Below are 20,351 nucleotides of genomic sequence, written 5' to 3' on the forward strand. Positions count from 1 at the left end.
CAGAAATACACGAGACAAAGGCATAAATGACACAAGTTAATATCCAACACTCCAGGTGAGACTATTAACAGTAAAGGAAAGGGGAATATCACCACAAACCTTCTGTCTCACACACTCACATGCCCAGAACATTCCACACTCCTGTGTTCAAAAACAATTTCAAGAAAAGATGTCTTCTCACAAGACAATGAAGTTCTGGAAATGTTAGTGGATTATCTATAGAACAAGGAAAGGTGACCACAAAAGAATGCAGGAAAAATATCACTTGAAAAAAAAAGCAAACCCCTAACACCCTGCAAGTGTTCTCCATTAGATTTCCCAAAGCAAGTCATGACTTTGGAACCAACCCGTTAACACAAATCAAAATAATCTGAACCAAATGTTCCCATTTAAAGGCCCTTTCCCCCCTGAAGAGTTGTACAATGTTCTACAAGGGGAAATGCACTCTCACACACCAGGCCACCTCACTCCCATAATTACCACCAGACTTGAGGCTTCAGGGGCTCTGACCAAGCCAGCAAAATCTATGAACCCCAAAACCAAAAGCAGAGATCACAAGGGAGGTGGGGAGAGGTAGACACAATGAATGTGGGAAATTTTGCAACAGGACCTCCCTCTGGAAATAAAACACCCTCTCCCTCTCTCTCTGGATTTTTGTTCCTAGAAGTCTTCCTTTAGCAGGACTCACACACCACACTACTCCACTTGCCTCCACCCTTTTCCACTGGCCACCTCCTTTGCTCCAGCCAGAGGATCTGTCACTTAGCAACAACTCTCCAACAAAAATATGAAGCCAAGATGAAGTCAGGCTTTTGACATCTCTTGCTCCCTAGCACTCACGGGATAAGCTTCAGGTAGAGCCAACAAATCTACAGGTTCCATCAGACCTGGGTTCAGATTAAGAGGGGCGCTGCAGAGGGACCTTCAGTGTCACTAGTCACCCTGGAACACTCCAGCCAGGGCAAAGGGTTCTTATTCAATTTCAAGGATGCAAGGACTCGACACACTGCAGGAAGCACAGCCTTCCACCAGCTCTCATCTAAGCATTCTTCAATTACCCTTTAAGCATGCTGGTACTGATGTTCTGCATTTGTGCTAATACATCTTCCAGTGTAGGCCACTGGCTGAGCACCACAATAACTGACCCCCGCAATCACCTCCTCAGAGACCTTCGGTGACACTTCACCTAAAGTCAGTCCCTCCCTATCACCTAGGATTGGTTTCTTTCCAGGTTATTTTTATGACTTATTTTGTCTGGTTGATTTCTTTTTTGTCTGCTGCCGTAAAACCTGATTACAATTTATCCTCAGCCCAGACATTGACCAGAGAAGGCTAACAATTAGTGTTTATTGTATGGATAGGCTAAGATGGTGAAAAGCAAATCACGCAGAAGCCCTTATAAGATTCTTAAGTGGGAAGAGACATATTCAAACATTACTAACCTCCCTAAATAACCTGTTACTGATCCAGTTTTCATAAACTTATAAAATCTCTTCTTATATCTTTTCACACTTTCAGTCTTAGGGAAAATAAATGAATGACATGTGCTTATTGTGTGGAAGTAATACTTCTTTTTATGTTCCTCAATTACCTCTATTGAACCTTTCTTCAGAGGCGAAGGGGGAGAAATAAAACTGGCAGATAGTGAATGTGTGGCTAATCCAACTATTATTTTAGGATTTTGTCAGCAAGCTATGCTTACCACAGCCATTCCTTGACAATTTCATCTCCACTTCCAGATGGAGCACATACATGGAGTCCCGGACAAGAAGGCTAAGTGAAACTCCTCAGAAGTCATTTCTGGTGACTGGTGGCCAACTAACTCGGACCACATAACATCAATGCAATTACCACTTATCCCAGGGTTTCCCCATCTGTTTACACAGGAATCTTCTAACTATTTGAAATTCTTATCCATTGACTTGTGTACGGTCTCCCTTTTCTGTAAGAATCTAAGTTTCGTGTAAGAGGAAAACCTTGTCTGTCTTGTTCCTAAGCTCCTCCAACATTTTAAGACCCCATTAAACAACTGTCGAAAGAACTTACAGTAACTAAGCACTTTGAGAAGTTGCCTAGACTTTTGGACAAAGAAATCTGTTCCCTTGTAGAAGAAAAAATAATCTATGGATTATTCCTTCATGATGAGGTAAGGCTTTGCCAGCCACTCCCCATCATATATATATGCAGATGGCTCTGAGTAAACTCAGTTCAGATTCTACCCAAAAACTGCTTAGATTATAGCCTTTTGAGCATCTGCAAATTCATAAATCACACTATGAGAATAAAGGGACTCAATAAACTACTCAGGCCCTGAAAGAGCCTATTTAGCAAGAGCAGAGTCGATACTTTTGTGGGAGATTATACGGTCCAAAGATGGTCATACTAGTACGGCCCATTCCACCTGTTATTCTTACAATGAATGAGACAAGACACTCCTCCATCAAGCAGTGGGGCCTCTGTCCCCCTCTCCCTAAACCCAGTGGGATGCTGCAAGAGGCTCAGGCAAAAGACAATGGCAGAAGTGACACTGCATGACTTCAGAAGCCAGGTCATAAGAAGCACTATGGCATCTCTCTGGTATGCACCACCCCACACCCCAAACCCCCCTCCCTCCCCCCGGCCCAGGCAAAGGACTTTGGAGCCCAGAGCCACCTTGTGGAGGCTAAGCCACCATGCTGGAGACACCCTATGGAGAGACCATATAAAGGGAAGACCAGATCTTCCCACTTAAAGAGCTCTTTTAGTCCTCTGAGCCCAGATCCCAGACAGGTGAGTGAGCAAGGATTCAGAAGATCCCAGCCCCCAGCCCGCAAGTTCCTCCAATGTTGCATGCAGTAGAAACAAGCTACTCTGATGAGTCCTTCCCACACTGTGGGTCAGTCAGTACACTCAGTACAGCTGCAAAACCATGAAGTTTGGACAGTCCTCCCCGGTGCTTCCCTGGCCACGCTCAACGGGATGGGATCTCATCCATGTGCAACTGGAGGGTGAGGTGTAAAAAACACCAAAATCTCCAGGCCAAGTAATGCCACAAAACAAGCAGAAAAGATACGAGAACACAAAGCACAGAAGTTTTTCCAAGTTCTCCAGTCTGAGCTCTTTGGACTTTGAAGCAGTCTGACCCTTGGACTAGCTGCCACCTTCTCCCTTCACCATCCATATCTTTGGCACCGACAGGGACTACAAAATGAGAACATTTCCCTGATGAACAAATTGTTTTTACCAGCTTGTTTACTCTCAGGAAACCCTCATTCCAGAACTTTTGTTTTGTTTTGTTTTAAATGCTGAGTTGTTTTTTTTTTATATATATTTTATTTGAGAGAGAGAGAGAGAGAGAGAGCACAAGATGGGGGAGGGTCAGAGGGAGAAGCAGACTCCCCACTGAGCAGGGAGCCCGATGCGGGACTCGATCCCAGGACTCCGGGATCATGACCTGAGCCGAAGGCAGTCGCTTAACCAGCTAAGCCACCCAGGCACCCACTTTTTTTGTTTTGAATAAGCCAGAATAAGAATTATTTATCTGTGTGAGGTCTCTCTTAGGTCTGTTTCAGAAGGCTTTATCAACCAAACCTGGCGGGATATTCTCATAATGAAAAAAAAAACCTTTAAATTTTAATATTTACCACAAGAATAATTCATATGCATGTATCTACTATCCCACATGGGTTTCAGTATCAGACACACATGAGATTCAAAAACCAGTTCTGTCACATGCTAGCTGTGTGACCTTGGGCAAGCTGACATTTGTTTATTATGTCTGTGAAACCGCCAATAACTCTCAAAGAGGTGTTATAAACATTCAATGAGATTATTGCAGCTAACACTTATAAAGGGCTTACCATATGCCAAGCACTGTTCTAAGTGGCTGAAGGTGCTCAGATCATACGTACCACACAATGGGTACTCCTTAAGTTGTAGATGCCATGAGCATCATTAGTACTAATATTATTAGATGACGATTAGTTCCCATGACAGTGGCCATAATGCCTGTGGGATAACTCTATGAATATCAACTCATTATAGCACAAGACCAATGAAGTTCAAATCCACAGTCAGTTCCAACAACTGATCTCAAACTCCTATAAATGTAAACTCCTAAGATGCTTAAGAATCATCTGAGGTGTCTGTTAAAATGAAGATGCACAGCTACACCTCCAGAGATTTTGATTTAATAGTCTGGGACAGAGTCCAAAGAAGTTGCTTTCTTAATACCTCCATCCCTTCATAGGTGATTCCAGCAAATCCTGCCCTACAGATGCTGAGGTAAATATCTGGACTGTATCAATCATGATGCCATAGAAAGAGCATTAGCCAAGAGTCAGAGATTCTGGATTCTAGGGGCAAAGCTGAGAGTTCTACAGCTTTGACATAGTGACTAGGTTTCAATGTCCTCATCTACAAAACGAAGGTTCCAGACTAGATCATCCCAAAGGTGCCTCCTTTTCCAAAACTGATCCTATAACATGAATACTAGACCAAGTCCCTCAGGTAACCTTGTTTTGTGCATTTGTAGCAAGTGAACTAAGAGCTATCATTTAATAAGCCCCCACTATGTGCAAGACACTATTTGAGATGCTTAATCCATTTATTTCTAAAAGTCTCAAGTATCTGAAGTCTATGTAAGATGAGAAAAACACCTCGGAAAGGCTCAATAAGCTGACTGAGGTGACACAGCCAACATTGTCAAGAGCCTTCATTCTGTCCCAGACTTACCTGACCCAACATTGGTTCTGACACCATTATGCCTTTGGCCATCTCACTACAAAGTTCATTTTCTTTGCATTTCTTTGCTTTTGTTCAGTTGAGAGAAGTAATGAAAGCTCAAGCCTAAGCTCTTCAGTTCTGCAAAGCACCAAGGGGCAAGAACAGGGCAAAGGGGAGAGAAGTGGATACAGCAGGCACTGCAAACCTATAAAGTAGGTCTCCTTATCCCTCAAGTGAAGCTCAAGTGAGAGCAAAGGGGGAACAAGATACTGTATCAGAATCACGCCCTTAAGTGTGAGGATCCGCAAGGTAGGTGGTAGAAGAGGAAAGCAGAGAAGTGAACACAAAGCACTGAGGTTGGTCGGTGGGAAAGGGTGAAAAAAAAAAACAGAATTTCGCCAAGATCTTTCCTCCCTTTCTTAATTCCTCTCAGGGGAAGAACAGAACTTTCCGACAGAGTATCCTCCACTGAGCTTAGAGATACAATGGGAAAGTTTCTCATGACGTCTACTCTTTTGTTTTCTCTTGCCAAGTAACTTAATGGGAACCTAATCCCAGGCCTGCTCGCCTCCAAACTTCATTACTTCATCTCAGGGACTCCAAGGCAAAGTGGAAAGATGACAAGGAGGACAAGTTCCAGATAATGGATTTTATACAAAAACTCTTTTGGTTTCCAAATTTGTTCTGTGAGAGATTTAAAGGGTGTTTGAAGGACATGTGGCATGGGGGAAGTTGCACAGGGAAAAGAACAGGATTTGAAATCAGAAAACCCGGAGCTGGGATCCCAGCACCACACGAGATACTTCCCATCTGACCTGGGGGTAAGTTGTAGAAACGTCCTTCAGGCTTCATGTCTGTCAAATGGGGATAATAATACTGACATCACAGACCTGTTTTTAAAACTAAATGAAGCAGGGTATGTGAGATGCCTAACATGCTATCTGACCCAAAGGTTTTCTTTTTTTTTTTTTTTTTAAGATTTTATTTATTTGACAGAGAGAGACACAGCGAGAGAGGGAACACAAGCAGGGGGAGTGGGAGAGGGAGAAGCAGGCTTCCCACGGAGCAGGGAGCCCGATGTGGGGCTCGATCCCAGGACCCTGGGATCATGACCTGAGCCGAAGGCAGACGCTTAACAACTGAGCCACCCAGGCGCCCCTGACCCAAAGGTTTTCTAAACTGGCAAAGAGGTTAAGCCAAAAGTGAGCCAGTAAGTCCTGTTTCTAGCTGCACAGTGTCAAACCTCTCTGAACCACGATGGGGAGACAGAAGACTGGGCCACCCTGCAGTTCTCTTCCAGTGCCCACTCTGAGTAACCCAGGGACTGCTTCTCCTGGGAAAACTAATGCTTTCAGGATGTGTCAAAACTGCCACAGATGCCAAGGAAAAACCATGCGATTATTTCAGACTGATTACATGAGAGACTCAGAAAAGAGAGAAGGTAGCATACACAATTCACAGCGCTCACCGTAGCGCTGTGAATTGTGTAAGACTGTTGAATCACAGAACTGTACCTCTGAAACAAATAATACATTATATGTTAAAAAAAAAAAAAAAAAGAAGATAGTAGGAAGGGAAAAATGAAGGGGGGGAAATCAGAGGGGGAGACGAACCATGAGAGACTATGGACTCTGAGAAACACACTGAGGGTTCTAGAGGGGAGGGGGTGGGGGATGGGTTAGCCTGGTGATTGGTACTAAGGAGGGCACGTTCTGCATGGAGCACTGGGTGTTATACGCAAACAATGAATCATGGAACTCTATATCAAAAACTAATGATGTAATGTATGATGAACATAATAAGATTAAAAAAATGTAAAATAAAAAAAAGTAGTGTAATGAACATACCCAGGTAAGAGCATTTAGCTCCTTATAGATTATATTGAATTAAAACCTGCAGAGCAAGGAAAATATCTTTAAAGTTGTGATTTATAGGACTGGTTCGACACACAGGAAAAAAGCTGTCAGGATTTATGGAAGCAAGACCCTCTCTTCAGTGAGAAATGGACATGGCAGAGAGCTCGCGAAGCAAGTGAGATGGCACCATGGCACCGCCAGGGCAGAGCCCCTGTGACTTCACTGCCGCCCAGGGTGCCTGGCTCGGACATTAAACAATAGTGGAGGGCGGAGTCTGTGGAACAGGGTCACATATCCTGCCTTCTCTAACAATCCAGACATCATGTCAAAGGACTCAAAGATTCCACTCCTGAGAGAAGCAGGAAAGGGTACTGCGGTTCTGAACTCAGGTGGCATGGGTTTAAATCTTGGCTCTGCCATTAACTAGCTCTGTGAATTATTTAACTCTCTGTGCCTGGATTTCCTGATCTGCAAAATGGGTATAAAAACAGAACCAATCTTAGAGATTTTTATGAGAATTATACATACTAATACAACTGAAGAGGGACACCTGGGTGGCTCAGTTGGTTGGGCATCTGCCTTCGGCTCAGGTTATGATCCCAGGATCCTGGGATCGAGTCCCGCATCAGGCTCCCTGCTCAGCGGGGAGCCTGCTTCTCCCTCTGCCTGCTGTTCCCCCATGCCTGGGCTCGCTCTCTGACAAATAAATAAATAAAAGCTTTAAAAAAATACAACTGAAGAACCTTGATCACAGCCAAGTACTCAATTAAATGAAAGCTATTATTACCTACCTCATAGCGTTGGCCATCCATTATTAAGCTTTTCTGATGTACCATATGCCAACCAAACATTGCCTAATTTAGTCCCCCAAAGCTCTGTCAGTCACTGAATGTAAAGCACTAAGTTCTATGCCCTCCCTAAACATAGTAAAGTGCTCAATAAAGGCAACTCGCTCCGATTATCGTTACCAAACCAAATCCAAAACACTGCTTCACTAAGTTCTTAAAAGACACCTAGGTAAACAACAAGTCAAAGAAAATCACTGATTAGGCGTCTAATATGTAAATCAAGTGTTTTCGACGAGTCAGAGACTCTTCCTGTATCAAATAGCCTTGCTGTTACTCTGATTATTTCATCTTCGTACAGATTCTAGGACCGACCCAGCAGTCAAATGAAAAAGGCCTCCTGAATACGCTCTTACAATGTACTTTTACCAACACCCATTTAAACTGCAGAATAGTTTTCATGTTGGTAAACAAACAGCTTTAAATCATTTCATGAGATAAGCTGAGACCATGTCAAACAGTGAAGGAATATCAAGAAAAAGAAAAAGATGTGGTGGGGCGCCTGGGTGGCTCAGTTGTTAAGCGTCTGCCTTCAGCTCAGGTCAAGATCCCAGGGTCCTCGGATCGAGCCCCACCATTGGGCTCCCTGCTCAGCAGGAAGCCTGCTTCTCCCTCTCCCATTCCCCCTACTTGTGTTCCTTCTCTTGCTGTCTCTCTCTCCGTCAAACAAATAAAATCTTAAAAAAAAAAAGATGTGTTAAAGATCAAACGTGGTTCAAAAAAAAAAGTCAAGCCCTAAAAGCATTTCTATTTCTGATCCAATCCTCTTACAGCAAATGAAGACAAAAATGAATCCCGTAACTGCTCCCAGCTACTCTGCTCAGTCAAAATGACAGTGTTCACATGAGAACCAGGTGGAAGAGAGCCTCAACAGTGTAAATACAGCTGTATTAATAATAACCTTGGCCTACAGAGTACCAGTACTCTTTAAATGATACGGTATGCATTGTTTAATGGCCACATATATTTAACACGAGCTCCTCTGCAATGTGACTTTGCCATTCTTCACACCCAGAGGCGGAGTCTATTTCTCCACTCCCCTGCGTCTGGGCTAGCTTTGTGACTTGCTTAGGCCAGCAGAATGTGGCAGAACTAATGCTGTGCAACTTGCACAGCCCAGGCTTCCAGAGGACCTGAGACTTTCACCTTTGCCTTTTTAGAACACTTTTCTAAGATAGCTTTACCACAGAGAAGTCCAGAAAGAAAGACTACAGAGGGAGAGGCCCTGGTTCCAGCCTGAATCCAGCTGCATGAGCAAGCCCAGGAAAGGTCAAGGTTAAGTCCCCAGTCAATCCAGTTGGTCCCAAGAAACACAACTGTTCTCTTCAGTCTCAAACGTTTGGGGTGCTTTGTTACATAGCAAGAGATGAAGGATACCGGTATGTTAGCTGGAGTTTACTTAATTTTAAAAACAAGTTTCCAGGGGCACCTGGGTGGCTCAGTTTGTTGAGTGTCCAACTCTTGGTTTCAGCTCAGGTCATGATCTCAGAGCTGTGGGATCGAGCCCCGTGATGGGCTCTGCACAGGGCATGGAGTCTGCTTGAGATTCTCTCTCTCTCCCTCTACCCTTCCCCCGCAAAACAAACAAAAACTAGTTTCCAAACAGTTTGAAACTTGTAAAACTAAACAAGAGGCAAAATCTAGAATGTTGGAACTCAGAAGTAATAGTTATCTTCAGAGAGCAGGGATGGGGTGGATTTAAGAAGGGAGCTTTATGGTATGCTGATGGTTTTTATCTCTTGGCTTGAGCAGTGATTACATGGGTGCATTCACTTTGTGCTAATTTATCAAGTGTGCACTTTTAAACTGCATACTTTTTCTGGATATATACTGAACATACATTTAAGATAATTTAAAATAAGCCTCTCTTGGCAAAATCTCTTTGAAAAAAGCGTTATGTGCCTTAAGGAAATATCATGCTCACAATTTTTTGTCTATTGGGCAAATTCTCCTCAGAGAAGCTGTAACATATACAAGTCAGCTTTTAAAAACTAAACATCACTTGTTACATATGAGCAGGTTTCTTCCTTGCCAAAAGTATGACCCATTTATGAGTCAGTCTAAAAATGGCCCCAGAATCCCAGCAAACTTTGTAATGCCTAGGCCAAGATATTTTTAAGTCCTGGTTTAAAATCTCCTTATCATTTTGGAAAGACTGTGCAAGCCACATAAAAGGAAAATGTCCTCAGAGCATCCGTGCTCACAGATGGGTCTCCCTTCGTAGATCACACCAACTCCAAGGCCACATCTCATTCTCTTCCCACTGTCCCCGGCCCCAGCACCCAAATGCCAAAGCCAAGCAGAGTCACTTGTTCACACAGAAGAGACTCAACATATGTCTGTGGTTGGCTGGATGTCCCAAAGCCCTTAACAATGGTTCTGTCCTTTGACTAAGTAGCACCCCTTTAAGTAGTCTATTCAAAGGAAATGACTTTAAACAGAGACCAAGATTTATGTATGAAATTGTCAATCAAGTTCTTTAAACCAGTAAAAAATTAATGGAAACACTCTAAATGTTTCAAGATAGGAGATTAGATAGGGAAATTAATGCAGAGACATTTAGAAGGACATAAAACATTAAAAAAGAGAAAAGTTCTCTGTGGTGGAATTATGACTGTTCCTACTTTACAATTTACTTCTCCAATTTTCTGAAAGAAGCAAGTGTTTTTCACTTTTTACTTTTATAATCAGAGAGGGGAAAAAAACAAAGTAAAAACTGGAGGATAATGTGTTAAACTGAAGATGATTAACAGTATAATCTATTTCTCTTTCAGGATCCATTTATGAATTTATCTGTTATTCACTTCCCTTGCCTAAAATCATCACTTTGGCCATATACATATCTTGAACATTTTACCAGACTCAACTTCCACTGAATCACAAAAATCTGTTTGTCTTTCTGTAGGCTCTGAGCTCTTCATTATCTTTGTAACCCCAGTGTTCAACACAGTCCCTTGCTCTTAATGAGTGTTCAGTGCATTCTGGCTGAAAGCTGCAGAGTGTCAGGGTAAGGACCAAAGGATTTACCTAACCTGCATGGCAGCAAAAGCCTAATCTCCCTGTGTATCCCATGCCTGCCACATGAAAGATATACAGTAAGTTACTTGTTATTTGTGTTAGTCAGTTCAGGCTGCCATAACAAAATACCACAGACTGGGTGGCTTCAAAAACAGGTATTCATTTCTCAGTTCCAGAGACTCCGAGTCTGACATTAGGGTGCCAGCATGCTTGGGTTGGGGAGGACTTTCTTCCTGGCTTGCAGGCCGCTGCCTTCTTGCTGTGTGTTCACAAGGCCTTTCCGTTGTGCACGTGCAGAGGGGGAGGGAGAGAGAGTGGACAGAGCGCCCTGGTGTCTCCTCTTATAAGGACACTAATCCTATACAACCCCACCCTTATTATCTCACTTAAGCTCAATTACCTCAAGTCCTTATCAAATATAGTCACACTGGGGATTAAGGCCTAAACGTAAATTTGGGAAGAGGGGACACATTTCAGTCCCTAAAATTATTAAATGAAAACTGACAATATTTCACCTCACCAGTGGACCAGTGAGAGTGTACCAAGAATAGACTATTACCATGACTATCAGAACAACAGCCTGAAAAACTTCATCCCCTGTGTCAAGTGATGGGGTACACCAAAGGACAGATACAAGGTTTTGGTAGGTCTTCATAATTTGATGCATAATAAGGAGACAAGGAAGGATTTGGGCATGGATGGGATATACCCAAACCTGTGCTTTGGGAGAATTTGTCAGGGATCAGTAGAAGTCTGGATCCAGATGCACAAACACAGAAGGTGAGCACCACTGTTAGAAGCCATTCCAAGGGTCAGGGGAGTGCTGTGGGGACTGGTAGGAGGAACAGCTATCATGCTAGTGGCAAAGGGAGAGGGTAAAGAGCAGATGTGAGGGGCTTCACCAGTGTCAGACCCACAGGAAACTGTTAACCACCAACTGGATAATAAGAGACACAGAAGGAAAAAGCAGCAAAGATGCTGGTAAGGTAAAGGGAAGAAGTGGAGAGAGGAGAGACACACATCCCGAGACCTGGAGATGGGAAGAGAAGAACTGCTTGCAGAAGGAAGGGGAGGGCAGTTCGCATTTGACGTGGCTTTACTCTGAGCTGCCAGGAGATACCCTGGCAGAGATGCTAGTCAGACAGTTGGAAAATGGAAGCCCAAAGAGAAGTCACGCCAGAGGCAGATACCTCAATATCATGCAAAGAAGTAAACGAGATAGCTAAGGAATCTTCAGTGAACTGAGCATAGAAACACAAAGACCATCTTCTCTGGACAACAGAGAAAGAGGCCAAAGAACAAAGGAAAAAAGAAAAGAGGAAAGGCCAGAGAGGTAGGGGGACAAGAAGGGTAAAGCAGGGCCACGCATCAGAAATGTTTCCAGGTACGAGGGAGGGCTCAGTACCAGCAGGAGGTCAGAGGCATCAAATACACAAAAACGGAGCATTTGGGAATGGCTCTCACATGATGATCAATGGACCCTTGCGTGAGTTATTTCAACGGGGTGGGAAGAGCAAAGCAGTGAGCCTCAGAAAGCAAGAAAGAGACAAGACAACAGGCTGTGTGCATCTGTGTGCCAGGCATCATGAGAGGAATTTTGTATGGATTATCATCTTTGATCCTCACAAACACCCCTACAAAGTATGCGCTAATGTCAGAGCATTTTGTGTATTTAAAAAAAAAAAATTAAAGAAACGTATCTACAAGATCACATCTGCCTATCTGAACAAACAAACCTCTCATACATATTTTGAGGTAGCTATGGAGATTTGAGAGCAGGCATGTAGGTGGAAACAGATATCAAGGAAAATGATACAAATGACAAGGGGTGGAGTATGGAGTGGCCTGGCTGGGTGACTCATCACAACAGTCAAAAAGTTTGTGATGGCAAATGTATTTAACCCCCAGTGGCTCAGGGGCTTCTGTGAGTGTGCGTGTCTGGCTGTCTCTGACTCCCACAGGAACTGCTTGGGAGAAAAACACAAAACCATGCTGGTCTGGACAATCAGCCCCTTACAAACTTGTACTATTAGTAACATTTTTTGAAGGCTGATTTTTTTTTAATCTACCTGGCACAGCTCTATTAATTAAAAAGTATGAGTTCACCAGATCATTAACTGAAAAACATCAAGTCTTGACTCACTCATAGGTCATCACAACTATGAAAAAAGACTGATTGCTAGAGTATACTCTCATCAACATCTCAAACCTGTGGAGATTTAACACAAACAGAAAAATTGGGGATTTTGAAAATCCTTCATTTCCCCTTCCTGCCCTCTACCAAAACTTACTCTTAGCACAAAATCTTTCATCCTCACCATTGCTGCTCTCAATAGCACTAATTAAAAATTACATATATCACCTTGCCTTTCTCAGCCAGATACTTAAACCATACTTGATAGTAATGAGCTGTTTTATTAGAACTGCTAAAAAAAAAAAAAAAATGACGCTAGCAATTCAGGGCCTGGAAGGAACCATAATAATAGCAGCGTCTCTGGATTTACAAAGCCATAAATCTGTGGATGCTGTCTTACATTTATTGAACATGAATAACATCCCCACATGCTGTGATCCTGAGGCTTGGCCAGCATTCTAGCGAAAAGACTTAACTCCCACAGAAAGGCTTAAAAAGGTTCACCCTGGACCAATACATCCTAGTATCAACCAATTGCCCCATCCTAATATTCTCATCAGGTCAAAAACATCCATCATTTAGCCCTCCCCAAGGTAAGGGTATAAAGCCCTGAGCTGGAATGTTACCTCTGTCACTTCCTGTGCAACAATGGCTCACGTTCTGAATCAATTTCATCCTATGCACGATGGGAATAAAACCATAGCAGAGCCTGGAATTGAAAATGCTAGGCCAATATGGCAAACAGCAAGGAGCAATGGAGAAAGCCAGGCACACCTGGGCACCCACTCTGGATTCACCATTACCTACTTGGCTGGTAACACTGGGAAAGTTGATCATTTCCTTTAGGCTTCATCTTCCTAATTATCACATCTGATTTTAGCCCATTAGCCTTGAAGTCTTTTTTAACCAAAGATAAACAATCATATCACAATGCATTTCACTCTCTCCCACCACGGTGATCTTAAGGGCCCTCTGCTCTGCAGATCTGTAGTTTTTTGAAGTTAATAAAAGGTGGAACTTGTCACAAACTTCTATAGAACCACTCTTTCTTGCCCATTTGGATGGAGGAGGTGGTGGCCTCACCTCTATGATCTACTAGGAAAAAAATACTACTGAAAACTGATGTTCATTCCTACCGACAAGGGCTTCAAAGAAACTTGATGTCATCCATACATAGGGTGACTAAATCCAAACTAGGGCAGTTTTAAGAAAAGGGGAGCTATTAATAATCATGATGAGATAGCAGGTATGACCCAGGGCATATGGTCCATCCTGGTCAGATCCTTTGCAGGGAAGAAGATGGCATACAGCCTTCTCTCTCCCTTCTAAGAAATTTCAACCAGGGAAACCTCAAGGACAGAAAGGTTACAGTAACCTCAAAGCCTCCTGCCCTCCTTATCATGACCAGCCTTTCCCTGACTCAATAAAAACACATGCCTAACCAGCATTACTAACCTATATATGAAACTGTGCCTTTTTCTTGATTACAGTGGCCAAATTCCAATAACAGCGATAGTGGGCATCATTAGCACAGAAGCACTTAGGTAAGTAAAGCAGAAATGCAGTCATACTAGCTGGTTTGACCTGAGGACAAGGGTCAGGCTGGTGCAGGAATGAGAGGCACCTGCTATTTGTCACAATCACCTAGCACACCAGTCCAAGTACTGGTACAGGAGGCAAAGTCCAGATCTGGGCAACTCCACAGAAGAGCCACGTGGAAGCTCTCCCTGAGAGTGCTGGGGGTGCTGCCACCCCCCCCCAAATACAGAGACAATCCCACATACAAGTCCTTGTGAAATCAGACCATCCCTGGTCTCACAGCAACAATCCATCAATATTCCTCTGCACATGAAGACAAAGTCTTTCTTCTTTCATCAACCCAAAGATACAGTGTTTTAGTTACAAGTAATTATCAGGAAAAACAAAGTAAACTCATGGCAAGACGAACCTTTGGGAAAAAGAATAACATATTTGTTCACTTTTTTCTCAATGCTTTTCCTTTTTCTTTTTGTTTTCTCAACCATTTTAGAACTGATAAGGAAGGTCCCTGGTTTACCACCTATGTATTGGGCTTAACAAAAAGAGTTAACTAATCTTAATCCATAATAGGCTATAAGCCCAAGAAAATCTGTGACCAAAAAAAAAAAAAAAAATACAAACAAGAAAAAAATTAAATGAGTAAAAGTATAGTAGTATAGAGTATAGGAATAATCCTTCCACTAAAGTGTATTCAGTTTTCTGCATAAGAAAGGGCGGAAATGACAAAGAGGACAACACTTTCCATTTTTAACAGATACTTGTCTCCTGAGTGTCTCTGGCATTTCATACCACCTGCCAGAGGCTCCCAGGGAGTTCCAAGCCGAGGACCCAGTAACGTGACAATCCCTACCCATAAAAGAACCTCACAAAGCAAAGCATCTATTTCCCCAAACGAGGTGTGTAACTGATCCCAGAACAAACCATCTACTAGTCCTACTTCAATCCTTGGTATATGGAAAAAAGGGAACAAAAACCAGGAAAAGTGATCTTGAAATTACTTGTGGTGCTGGGAAAAAAGGCACAAACCACAACATCTAAGGAATAAAAGGGGCATCAACACTTCCTGGATGCCAGGGGAAGTCATTAGCTGGTAAGAACTGACATTTATTGAGCACTTCCATGTACCAGGCACTATTTGATGCACCGTATATATGCAGTAAGCTAGTCCCCCCAGCAATCCTGAGAGGTAGGTCCTATTACCATCTTCGTTTTGGAAATGAGAAACCTGAAGCAGTTTCCACACTTGGGTCTCCAAAAAATTAAGTGGCGGAGGCAGAAATGGATCCTCACATTAAACGCAAGAGCCCACACTGTTGACCTCTACATTATATATATATAATGTTATTGGTTACCCAACTGGTGAATGGGGAGATCAGGACTGAAACCCAGGTATTCCTAACCCTTAAATCTATGCTCTCCACAGTTACCTGAACAATATCACCAGCCATGCTGCCCCATCTCCACCAAAAATACCACACCCTGCTGTCAACATTTATTATAAAGGGCATCATTTATAGAGGGCTTGTTAAGCCAGGATAAGAAAACCTTGGCTTAGAGATGTTCATTTGACTCAGATCCCAAACAAGTACGTGGTGGATCCAGGATTTAAGCCAAGTCCGTTGGACTCCAGAGCTGAGCTCTCAATCCCTCCAGGAGAAGCCAGGGCTGTAGCAAGATTACAACCACAGGACCATACTGCAAACAACCACGGAGGCCAATTCCAGAGGTGGCTGTCACAAAGTCACTGACTCATTCTTCAGGTCTCACCCACTTCCGGCTTTCCAGTTCACAAAAAAAATAGAATAAAAACCCCAGAAGCTCAGTTTCCTTATTCATAGCAGGTGAGAAACAACCCAAAAGGGAGTGAGAAGCAGTCAGTGACAATCTCAGTGACCGCAGGTAAGTGACAACTGACACAGAGGGGAAGAAAATGAAATCCTGGAAAGGTAGGCGCAAAATTATATGGTACTTCAATGAAGCACTAACGACAGGCCTGAGTCATCAAGAAAAAATTGCTTTCTGCTTAAGCATCTTCTGTTTTTAAAAGCAGCAAAATGCCTAACATTTAAGTCGGGTTTTCATCAAATACTTAAAATTTTTCAAGTCTTGGCATTTGAAATAGTAAGAGGCAGAGGGCTTGGAGGAAACAGGACAGTGGACTGACCCAGGCTTCAGAGCTGAGAGTTAACAGAACATCCAGCTATGAGCCAGGGACCCAGGAAAATCACTGCACCACAGGAGACTCAGCGAGGGGGCAGACCTTCCAGTCCCTTCCACCACCAGAATTCTGTGAGAAAGAACACAATGTGGTGGTAAGTCATGTGCCTTGGAGCCAGACAACCCTGGGGTGGATCCTAACCACCCCAGTGATAACCCGTATCTGGTTTGCTCACAAGGATCATCCTGGTAACTGGCACACAGAGGACATCTGATAAATGGTTCCTCAATAAATTATCAAAACCATATAACTTTGGTTAGTATCTATAACCTTCAACTTGCCATGCTACAAAGTGGGAATGACAATTCCTACAGTATGGAACAGTGATGAGGATTAATGAGTTGATTATGTAAAACTCCTCCTCCAGGACCTGGATACAAGACTCACTGTGCTGTGATAGCTGGACAGCTAACCTTCAGTTATCTGGAAATGGGACCTATGAAGCAGCCCCCATTCCCAAAGGATAATGCAAAGAAGAAGCCCAAGTTCCTCAGCCTGTCAAATTATAAACTGCAAATTGAGCAAGCATCTACCCCCTTCCTCTAAAAATAATCCCTAAATTCAACACTGTCTCACTAGTCATTAATGCCCTTATGAACTAGAAAGATGTTCTAAAATTTACAACTGAAGACATGGAGCCTAGCACTAAGTTTCCCTGGGTTAACTAGCAAATTAACCACAAAAACTAGATCTTCAGACTCTGCTTCCTCTTCCTCCTCCTCATCATCATCTCTCAGCAGCCACTAGAAACTGAATACCCACAAGCATCCTTTGCAGAATTCCACAAATCCCAGGCCGGCAGTCTGCAGAACAAACAGCAACACTGTCACAGGCAGATTTTAAAACTGTGTTCTGAGCAGCGATTCCATCAAGGACACCTATAAATGATACTTTGTAGCCCAAGAAGCTTCCTCCTCTCTGATCTGTAATCTCTGGACAGAAAAACCTTTTTAGAATATTGGCTTCTTCTAACTACTACTTGCTTTATCCTTCAGTTGGTGCTGCCGACTTAGCTTCTCAAAAAAAGAAAAAAAAATCCCCAAAGGAATCTATTGTCCCTCTAAGGAATTACAATAGAAAAATAAGACCCTTTGGACGCGGGATGCCATCCCAGGACCCTGGGATCATGACCTGAGCCGAAGGCAGACGCTTAACGACTGAGCCACTCAGGCGCCCCCAGGGAAGAGATTAAATCAAAGAAGCCGATGCGGCTCCAGACTGTGATGCCCAGGCAGTTTCCAGGAAGGGGCTGTTGACCTCGGCCCCCTCCCAGGCTGGGCGCTGGCAGGGTCAGCCTTCAGGCTCCTCCCCCTCAGTCTCCACCTCCACATCCCCATGTCCACCTGCAGCAGGAGGAGCAGTGCGTGAGACCCAGGGCCCCTCCAGCAGGGAATGGAAGAAGACAACCAACCACACTCTTCCTCCAGAATCACCCCTCCTCACTCCATGACAATGGAAGTATCAGTAATAACACAGAAGTTATTACTAAGACAGCATATACTGTGTGCTAGATACTATTATAAGCACTTTAAATGTTATTAGTTGATTTAAATCCTCACAACTCTCCTATGAAGGACGCTGTGTTATATATAAGGGCATGGTCTTCTTCACCATTACCTCTACTACTTAGCTGAACCCACTTCCCAAGCTTGAAGGAGAAAGGAAGATGCCTCTTGTTCTTGTTGGAAGGAAGGAGAAGCATATCTTTAGTACAGAAGACAGTGAATCGATATAAATGAATGGGGAAAGAAGCTGGCCCAGTTCACTAATTATGCCAGTAAAAGGCACCAACAGCCCACCTTCTCCCTTCTTTCCTGGCAGTAGCCAAGGGCCAAAGACTCCCAATAAATATTTGTTTGACATATGCCAGCATCCCACCTAATTCCTAAAAAATAGTTCCTATGCATTCTGTTTAAGGTCTAGCCCCTGCAGCAGCACTCTTAATGCCCCATCCCATAGTAAGGCCTCCTAGGAAATCCTTTTATAGCCAAACGCATTGTGCTTCCATCTCTCATTTCTCACATGCTCTGAAGCCCCACAGAGACACAGCTGTGGGACCACTTTCTATGGGAGTCTCAACAGTTAAGCATGGTGGCAGTGGCAGTCCTGCCTCCCACCTTTGCTGGCTGTGTAATCAGCCTCCTTGTAATCCTGCCAAGCTCCAAGCTGCCTGGCACCAGAGGCCAGAAGCTGCACATGGGTAATAATTTAACAAATCACCTGTCTGGCTCTCCTGCCAGGACACCCACTCTGAAGCTTATACAGCTGCTGATGCTAGGGCTGCAGCCCCGTGGGATGTCAGCGAAACAGCAGGTACCAGAGCTGTGGGGCCCACACACTCTCCAGCTCCATCCTGCCGAAGAAACTCAAGGTGAGATGTTTGATAAGGGGTGACCCTCAGAGACTAAGCCTCCTACTCCACACCTAGCTCCTTGGGGATTTTAAAATATTGCTATTTTGCCAAATGAAGGACTAACCGCTGTACTCAAGAAGCAACAACACATACCCTCAGGAACCCGGATGGCAAGAACATTGCAGGACACATTGGTAAGACAGAGAGCAAAGTGAACTGCAGCTAACATATACCAAAAAATACTGAAACTTCTGCAGAGTTCCATAAACATCCAAAAAATGTGACGTGAAAGTGATTGTGGAATCTGTCCCAAAATGTATGAGTCATACTCACCCCAGAACTACAGGAAAATAAGGTAAATGGTCTGCAAACTATTTATAATACCTATTCATTGTTTTGCTATTTATCTGTCAACCAATGAAAGAAAAGAGCTTTTCAGGGTTACAAATAGTTGTGCCCACTTTTAAAAAGTGAAAATTCTGCCAGAACAGGCCCTACAGAAGAACAAATCCTTTTGCCCAAAGCAGTGGTAAAGGGAAGTTACCTAAAGAGAAACTGCCTTTAAGTAACCATCAGCAAACTATAAGCTGTCCCAATTACTACCATCAAATACCTACTAACAAGACACATTATAATATTCACATTAAAGACAACAGAGCATGGATTTTTAGGATAATCTAAAAAAAATGTTCCAAGGGCACCTGGGTGGCTCAGTTGGTTAAGCGACTGCCTTCAGCTCAGGTCATGATCCTGAAGTCCCTGGATCGAGTCCCGCATCAGGCTCCCTGCTTGGCAGAGAGTCTGCTTCTCCCTCTGACTCTCCACCCTCTCATGTGCTCGCTCTCTCTCTCTCATTCTGTCTCAAATAAATAAATAAATAAATAAAACCTTAAAAAAAAAAATTTAAAAAATGTTCCAAACCAGGCTCTCAGTCCTAAGTCTTGAGAAGGGAAACATAGTTTGTTTTTAATCACAATACTTGCTTATGACCAACACTTTGAGACTGGTTTGTCACTAATGCCAGATAATGGCAGGGTGGCAAAGCTTATTCCAAAAACTACAAGAGTGGGGTCCAAGGTCACAGAGGCCCTACAAGAGACTAAGAAGGACAATGGAGGACTGGGAACACACTCACCAGTCTGGGGCTTTATTTCTACAGAGAGAAAGAGCAAAAACACCTCTCCTCAGCCAACATTTTTTTTTTAAGATTTTATTTATTTATTTGACAGAGACACAGCGAGAAAGGGAACACAAGCAGGGGGAGTGGGAGAGGGAGAAGCAGGCTTCCCGCTGAGCAGGGAGCCCAATGGGGGGCTCGATCCCAGGACCCTGGGACCATAACCTGAGCCGAAGGCAGACGCTTAACCATCTGAGCCACCCAGGCGCCCCCTCCTCAGCCAACATTTTATATCTGCATCTCTTTATCACTTGAAAGGAGCCAAGCGGAAGCAACATGCCATCATTCTCTGCAGGTCAGCACCCTCACCTGAACAGAACTGGACGCTCATGTATTCAACACCAGTTTCAAAGTCTGCTGGCCTGGGGTCCAGTCTCTGCTCCACCCTCACCAGCTGCCATAACGCCGGCCAAGGTACTTGATAAGTTTCCTCACCTGTAAAATGGGAATAGTGATCCCATCTGCCTCATAAGGTTGTTGAGAGAAATGATAGAATGTATTTATTTA

At 43.5% G+C, this 20,351-nt stretch overlaps 1 protein-coding gene and 1 long non-coding RNA gene across 16 annotated transcripts in view; one reads left to right on the forward strand and one right to left on the reverse strand.

The window, feature by feature from the left end:
- ARHGAP26 (Rho GTPase activating protein 26) overlaps positions 1–20,351 on the reverse strand; it is a 451,561-nt gene that overhangs the window by 379,298 nt on the left and 51,912 nt on the right. The window lies entirely within an intron of this gene.
- LOC141374905 (uncharacterized) lies at positions 2,630–20,283 on the forward strand. Its single transcript, XR_012382108.1, has 3 exons — positions 2,630–2,769; positions 14,048–14,101; positions 20,103–20,283. It is a non-coding gene; the product is annotated as an uncharacterized lncRNA (long non-coding RNA).

Source organism: Callorhinus ursinus, unplaced genomic scaffold (assembly GCF_003265705.2).
Source record: "Callorhinus ursinus isolate GAN/ISIS: 27379988/994484 unplaced genomic scaffold, GSC_fseal_2.0 scaffold23, whole genome shotgun sequence".
In the NCBI taxonomy this organism is placed as follows: domain Eukaryota; kingdom Metazoa; phylum Chordata; class Mammalia; order Carnivora; family Otariidae; genus Callorhinus; species Callorhinus ursinus.